At 46.6% G+C, this 6852-nt stretch overlaps 2 non-coding genes across 2 annotated transcripts; both read right to left on the bottom strand.

Moving 5' to 3' along the window:
• trnae-uuc (transfer RNA glutamic acid (anticodon UUC)) lies at positions 1 to 72 on the bottom strand. The gene has a single exon. It is a non-coding gene; the product is annotated as a tRNA-Glu (tRNA).
• Positions 73 to 2557: 2485 nt separating this feature from the next.
• Positions 2558 to 2631, bottom strand: trnan-guu (transfer RNA asparagine (anticodon GUU)). The gene has a single exon. It is a non-coding gene; the product is annotated as a tRNA-Asn (tRNA).
• Between the last annotated feature and the right edge of the window lie 4221 nt (positions 2632 to 6852).

Genomic DNA, 6852 nt, shown 5'->3' with positions numbered 1-6852 from the left:
TTCCCTGACCGGGAATCGAACCCGGGCCGCAGCGGTGAAAGCGCTGAATCCGAACCACTAGACCACCAGGGAGATGGCAGCGAAGTTTGACAGCTCTACTGAAAATTGCTTCCCTGCCCGGAAATCGAATCCGGGTCACGGGAGTTTGAAGGCTTCCACCAAAGTTGTTTCTTGTATCCATTGCTCCCGATGCGGTCTCCCCTACATTGGGGAGACTGGAGCCCCGTCGCAGAATCAAGTCACAGCGTTTGAGGGAACATCTCCAGGACACCCGCAATAATCAACCCCATCGCCCTGTGGCCCAACATTTCAACCTCCCCTCCCACTCTGCCAGGGACATGCAGGACCTGGGCCTCCTCCATCGCCCCTCCCTCCTCACCCGATGTCTGGGGGAAGAACGCCCCAGCTTCTGCCTCGGATACATTCAACCCCAGGACATCGATGTGGACTGCACCAGTTTCCTCATTTCCACTCCCCCCACCTTAGCTGAGTTCCAACCTTCCATCTGAGCGCTGTCCTCAGGACCTGTCAATCTCCCTTCCCACCTATCCGCTCCACCCTCCTCTCTGACCTGTCACCTCCGTCCCCACCCCCATTCACCTATTGCACTCTTTGCTACCTTTGGCCCAGCACCCCCCAATTTATCTCGCCACCCCTGGAAGCGTCCTGCTTCTATTCCTGATGAAGGGCTTTTGCCCGAAACGTCGATTTTCCTGCTCCTCGGAAGTTGTCAGACCTGCTGTGCTTTTCCAGCACCACTCTGATCTAAACTCTGGTTTCCAGCATCGACAGTCCTCACTTTTGCCTACCCAATAAACCCAGTGTGCCGATTTCACATCAACAAACAGAAACAAGTAGACACAACGTCTACAGAAACCCTAGCACATTACTTTACATTAAAGACATCTGGGAAATGATGTCCAGACAAATCAAACCTCTCAGCATCATGGTAGCCCACAAACCTACCAACACACTTAAACAGCGGCTAATGAACCTGAAATACCCGATACAAACAACCAGCAAACGAATGTTATTTACAAAATACCATACAAGGAAATATATACATGAACTCTGCCACACAGGTCTCTCTGGCAAGAAATGCTGGGATGAGATAAGGAAGATTTTTTTCAGCCAAAACGAGTCGGCACTGACTGGACATCCATTTAAAATCAAGGCTGTCAGCCCAGGATGGAAGATCCGAAGGGATGAACAGTTTTCTTATTTCCTGAAGATTTACAAAGCTGAGACTGGGTTTTGGTGTTTGTTTCCTTTCCACTCCCAGGAGGCGCAGTGGTTGGGGCAGTGTGTTGGGGAAAGTGAAATGTGCCCGTGAGCAGCGTGTGGGGCTATTTCAGCTTCCCCTCCTCCGACAGCGCTATGACTTGACTCTGATGTTCTCAGGGACATTTCCTGACGCGAGACATTGAAAAGAGTCTCGTTCCTGCAGATCGGGAATTCAAACCGTGTGCCGGCTTCAGGACAATGAGAAAGATTAATTGGGGTGTGTGAAGAAGCTGTGAGCTGCATTTCAAACAGGTAGGTGGAGTCAGATGCGTCATCCATTGCGCCCCTGGCACTGTGCGTATCTAACGCCACCATGCTGCAGAGTTCTGACGTTAACACGGACATGCGCAGCAATGGGAACATTCACAAGAGGAACAGCCAAAGATAATCACCGTCACTGCTTCCCTTCCATCGTCCCAACTTTGTGAAGCAGTATCTTTCACCGGGAAATAAAACACCTTTGTCCTCAGGTTCCTGCTTAACTTCGATCACGACTTCACGCCCCTCACTGTTCTAGTTTCATTTCCAAACTCTTGGCTCATCGCCTCAATAGCAGCTCTGTGGGTATCTGCTTGTTCCACCCTGTCAGGCAGATTCCCGACCAGTGCCAATGTGATTGAAATATTTCAACCCGTCCACTGATTGCATTTAAAAAAAAACCGTGGAGCAATCTCCCTTTTCTTTTGATGTCGTTTCTCAACTGAAGTCGGCAGGGATCACACCTGCGTGGGGAAACCGCAATGGGTTTCATGTCCATCGCATTCACCACTCGGCCCACCAATACAGAACCACACTGACAGCTTCATTTCCCAGGTCTATCTGCCTGTGGAGCTGCGAAAGAGTAAATCATTGCAGAGTTTGTTTGAATCCAATCACTTCACAGGTTTCGAAAGGGTTAAATATCTGCAAATGGCGAGTCTGGGTGTTTCATCCCGAAAGATGAAATGGACGTTCAGTCAAAAACAGAAATTGCAGGAGCAACTCAGCAGGTCAGGCAGCATCTGTGGAAAGAGAATCAGAGACAACATTTCAGAACTCGTTTTTTACCTCATCCAAGTACAGCCAAACCTGCTGAGTTTTTCCAGCAGTTTCGCTTTCTGTCTCGGATTCTCAGCATCCGCAGTCCTTAACGTTCGAAATTCAATCAATTCAGAAACCCCTTTGTGCTGCCTCAGTGGAAAAGATTTCCGTTTGGGAAACATTTACCTGAAACCATGAAAAACGGGAACATTCGCAGCCAAGAAAGCGGTAGGAGCGAGAACAAGTGGCACTCCGTCCCTGGGTGGTTTCGAACCACCAACCTTTCGGTTAACAGCCGAACGCGCTGACCAATTGCGCCACAGAGACAGGTCCCAGCGCGGCTGGCAAAGTGTCTTTGAGGAACCTACTATTCAATTCATAATTCAACCCGCCCCGCCCAAAATTACCATTATCTTCTATCAGTTTTAATTTTCCATAATAAAGCCTTGGACATTCATTATGGAGACATGGGGACAGCCTGATCCCACCATCTGCAGGCACATCCATGACACTAGGAACGAGCTCTCCTACACCGGGGCCATCGCCCTCCAAGCCTTTCAGTGTTTTGCCTCTTCCCGAATTTTCTCATTGGCCCCGAGCCGAGAATGGGTTTGAATTCCTGATGTGCAGATAATTCTTTCAATGTCTCGGGTCAGTTCATCTCCGGAGAATATCAGAGTCAATCGGCCTCTTAAACAAGGGGACGGTGTCTGGACTGTCTCTGCTCAGTCGGACAGTTCATCCTTCATTCTCCTCTAATTCCACTTCCCAAAGAGTTTCTAAAGATTCACAAAGCTGGAGACTGGGATTTGTGTTTTACTTCCTGAACATTTTTCCACCTGCTAACTGACAATATTTTGCCAAAACCTCTTCCCCATTGTAACACATGCATCATGTTCAGGGATGAGCAATTTCCATTTTGTGGAGACATTCCCAAGTTTGGGAATGTTCTCTTTGGAGCAAAGATGGTTAACTGGAGATTTCCAGGGGCTGTTGTCAATGATGGGAGAAGACGTGGTGTTTTCGCTGCTCGTTGGATGCTGCCTGAACTGCTGTGCTCTTCCAGCACCACTAATCCAGTATTTGGTTTTCAGCATCTGCAGTCATTGTTTTTACCTCGTTGATTTAAACCCGACTGCGAATCCTCTTGCAAGGATGCCTGCCTTGAAGAATTTTTCCTCCTCTCTCGACAAGAATCTCAGGGGGTCCCTCTCCCACTGCAACTCCCAGGTCATTTCCTCTGCTCTGAAGCTCTTCAACCATGTTGTGAAACAAACTCGGTACCACAGCCACATTTGCCTAGATTCAAACTTCCAGCTCAGTTACTGTCTCCTTGACTTGTCCGACCTGCCTATCTTCTTTTCCACCTATCCACTCCACCCTCTCCTCCTTGACCTGTCACCTTCATCTCCTCCCCCACTCACCCATTGTACTCTATGCTACTCTCTCCTCACCCCCACCCTCTTCTAGCTTATCTCTCCATGCTTCAGGCTCGCTGCCTTTATTCCTGATGAAGGGCTTTTGCCCGAAACGTCGATTTCGCTGCTCGTTGGATGCTGCCTGAACTGCTGTGCTCTTCCAGCACCACTAATCCAGTATTTGGTTTTCAGCATCTGCAGTCATTGTTTTTACCTTAATGATCAGAAGAACCTATTGCCACTGACTCGGGTCAGTTACCAGAGGACAGGGATTGAAGTTCTTTAATGGAAAGCAGCATTTGTGTCGAACAAACACAGCGAATACTGCAGAAAGCCAACGGGTCGAGTAGCATCAGTGGAAAGGTAAACAGAGCCGACGTTTTGAGTGTGCTATGGTTTTTGTTCAGAACTCAGTGTTTTGCCTCTTCCCGAAGTTGGTCCAGGTCTGTGTCTCAATTGACAAGCACATGGCAAGTGCAGTGCGGCAATGTGAAGTTATAGCCTTTGCTGTTTAAAAGAAAAGCAGTGCATTGTTTAAATGGTGATATATTGGAATGTGGAGAAAGTGAGGACTAGAGGTGAAAGTCGAAAAATGTGGCACTGGAAAAGCACAACAGGTCAGGCAGCATCTGAGGAGCAGGACAGGGAACGTTTCGGGCACAAGCCCTTCATCAGGAATGATGTATGGATGTACTAAGGGGTCTCAGATTCCTTCCAAACCAGTCAATGCCAGTTGTCGGGCAGATGCAGCAGGCAATGAGCGAGGCAAGTGGTATATTACGAAGAGGAATTGAGTTCAGAAGTGGGGTCATTGAACATATTTAAGGCTAAGTTCATCTGAGTTTTGAACAACAAAGAAGTGGATGCTTATCGGGGGAGGTAAGAAAATGGTTTTAAGACCAGTACAGGTCATTCACAGAGTCAGACAGCACTGAACAGACCCTTCATCCAACTAGTCCATGCTGAGTATGTTCTCAAACTAAACTCGGCCCACCGACCAGTGTTTGGCCCATAAACCTTCGAAACTTTCGTATTCATGTACTTATCCAAATGTCTTTTAAACGTTGTAACTGTACATGTATAAAAACATGAGGGGCATGGATAGGATTAATAGACAAAGTCTTTTCCTGGGGTGGGTGAGTCCAGACCGAGAGGGAATGGGTTTCGTGTTAGAGGGGAAAGATACAAAAGAGACCTAAGAGGCAACTTTTTCACGCAGAGGATGGTACGTTTATTGAATGATCTGCCAGAGGAAGTGGTGAAGGCTAGTACGATTGCAACATTTAAAATGCATTTGGGTAGGTGTATGAAGAGGAATGGTTTGGAGGGATATGGGGCCGTGTGCTGTCAGGTGGGACTAGATTGGGTTGGGATAGTTAGTCGGCATGGACAAGTTGGACCAAACAGTCTGTTTCTGTGCTGTACATCTCTATCTCAATGTTCAACATACTCAGTGACCTGGCCTCCACAGTTTTCTGTGACAATGAATTCCATAGATTCACCACTCTCTGGCTAAAGAAATTTCTCCTAATCTCCATTCTCCCTTTATGCTAAGGCTATGCCCATGGGTATTAGTCTCTCCTCCCAATGAAAACTTCTTCCCAATATCCAATCTGTCCAGGGCGTTCAATGTTCTGCACGTTTCAGTTAGATCCCCCTTGAATGTGGGCCTGTTAATCAGCATGAACCAAACCCTTCAGGATGAGGACATCCGTGATTAGATTCAACAAAGTGAGAATGGAGGGTGAGAGTGTGGGGTGGAGATTTTCAGCTTTTAGGGAAGAAGGTAGGAAAGAAAGTTTAATATAAATTATAATTGATCAGATGAGCCGATGGGCCAAGGAGTAGTGGATGGAGTTTAATTTAGACAAATATGAGCTGTTGCATTTTGATGAGGCAACTCAGGGCAGGACCTATATGGTTAATGGTAAATTAATGGAATTCTGTGCTCAAGGAAGCAGTAGAGGCAGCTTCATTAAGACACTGTTGGATGGTTTTTTTGCGTGGAAAGGGAATTAAGGGAAGTTGGGATAATGCAATTAGGAGGTGCTGAGACGATTGATCGATCCGCCATGATTTTAATGAATGGCGGAGCAGGGTCGATGGGCCAAATAGCCTACTCCTTCAATTACTTTGAAACGATAACCCTACGTTTCCCATGGCCAACCCACCTAACCTGCACATCCCTAAACACTGGGCAATTTACCACAGCCAATCCAAATCAAGGCCAGTGAGCAATGGAGTGATGTGGAAACCAAACACCAGAGAATGAGAGAAAGGGACAAGAAGAATAAATGTACTAGCAATCAAAACTGGATTCTAACCATCACAAAAAATAAGACTAAAAGCTCAGTCTGTGAATGTGTGCTGCATTGTAACAAAAGCGAATTAATTGACTGCACACATTGTAGAGAATAATTATGATCAGAGACTCCTTACAGAGATATGGCTTCAGAATGACAAGGATTGGATCCGGAATATCGAGGGGATACGTGGCATTCAAGTCGACTGAGAGGCTCAGTAAAGGTGGAGGGTGGGCACTGCTAATCAAAGCACTGATAACATGGTAGTCTGGTGTCAGCTCGGATTTCAGGTCCTGATTTCTGTGTCCTCTGATCTCCCTGTTCCCACAGAGTTAAATGTTGTCTGTTCTCAGCTCTGCTCGATTTCTGTTGAAGCTTTGACCCCCTTTTGCACCATCTGGAGCAATAAAATATTCTGAGCCTCCTGGGAATGAGACCTTATCTATACCCTTTCTGATTTTAAAAAACTCTGTAAGGTTAACTGTCAACTTCCTCGGCTCCATTGGAAACATGTCCCAGATTCTTCTTAATTCAAACCCTCTATTCCCTGCAACACGCTGGTAATGTCGCGAATAGGGAATTGTATCAAATCACATAAATGTACTGTCTGAAACAATCTAGCTGTGTTCTGGCCTGAGATATTGAGAGTCCCTGGTGTAAGTAATTACGAATGCAATAATTTTGGTCACAGAATTGAACAATCATTTTGCAACAAAGGGATCTACTTTGATAAGGAGGTAGTGGTCATTTCTAGGGTAAGTGAACAGTTTGTAGATCAGGGAGATGAGGTTCCGACACTTGGGAAGGGCAAGAAATGACTGTGATAA

Source organism: Chiloscyllium punctatum, chromosome 36, assembly GCF_047496795.1.
Source record: "Chiloscyllium punctatum isolate Juve2018m chromosome 36, sChiPun1.3, whole genome shotgun sequence".
Classification (NCBI taxonomy): domain Eukaryota; kingdom Metazoa; phylum Chordata; class Chondrichthyes; order Orectolobiformes; family Hemiscylliidae; genus Chiloscyllium; species Chiloscyllium punctatum.
This window is presented reverse-complemented; position numbering and strand designations above follow the sequence as displayed.